Source organism: Arachis ipaensis, chromosome B06 (genome assembly GCF_000816755.2).
Source record: "Arachis ipaensis cultivar K30076 chromosome B06, Araip1.1, whole genome shotgun sequence".
NCBI classification, from domain to species: domain Eukaryota; kingdom Viridiplantae; phylum Streptophyta; class Magnoliopsida; order Fabales; family Fabaceae; genus Arachis; species Arachis ipaensis.
In genome coordinates, this window is record NC_029790.2 from 104,576,116 (window position 1) to 104,577,114 (window position 999).

Sequence of the window (999 nt, forward strand, 5' to 3'; positions counted from 1 at the left end):
TAAACAATACATGTATTTAAATATAAATATATAGTAGCTTGTGGTTAAATTTAGTGTACATATAGCATTTTTACTATAATAAAATACATATCAATCGTTTAAGAAATACATATATATAAATATAAATTTTAATTTCTTTATTTTTAAAAATTACTTAATGACACATTTATAAAGATATTTTCTTTATATTCCACATTTATAATACTATAAAGTTCATGTTTCACATACAGAAAAATATATTCTCATATGACAAAAAATGTAAATTTGATCGTTGCTCTATTTTTATTTATTTCTATTTCTAATTATTAAATTTTATACGGTGGACCTTTGTTCTTCAAAAATAACACAACTAATATAAGAGAGTGCATTGTCAATATTTACTCAGCTATCTAATTATTTGATTGAGTTTTTAATTTTTTTATTAAGGTGATCAATTATCAAACGTTTGAATTCACAAATTAAAAAAAAAAAAGTGAAACAGAGAAAGAATGAATAATAAAAGAAGTTGTAATAATTGAAATAAAAATAAAGATTTAATTTTCTAAAATTTTGAAATTAAAGAATACAATCAAAGTGATAAAGAAGAAAAAAATGAAAGTAAAATGAGATGTGAGACCTAAGTCAATAAGAATTTTAACGGATTGAAATGAATTTAGATTGAAAAAAAATACTTAAATATTAGGGTATTTATAGAGTTGTAGATTAGATTTAATCTTTTTTGTGAAAATGATTTTAGATGATTAAGAGTGATTATTTTTTTATAGAGTGAAAAGTTATTTCCACCTTTAAGGTCGTTATCACCTTAGTAATAGTAATTGAAATAGTAGAGGTGAAATCGTGAGGGTATATTTAATGTGCTTTTCAAATTGGATTGCTCACTTCCTAAATCAAATTATATATAGATTGTGGTGATCCATATCTAAATCGGTCTGACCCTTATGAATGAGACCATACAATTAAAATTTGTTATTGGACCGAATAAAAAATGACTCGATTTGA

The 999-nt window shown here is 22.3% G+C and overlaps 1 pseudogene; it reads left to right on the forward strand.

Annotated features, from left to right (window-relative positions):
• The window catches only part of LOC107647180, a 34,044-nt pseudogene that overhangs the window by 1,693 nt on the left and 31,352 nt on the right, over window positions 1-999 (forward strand).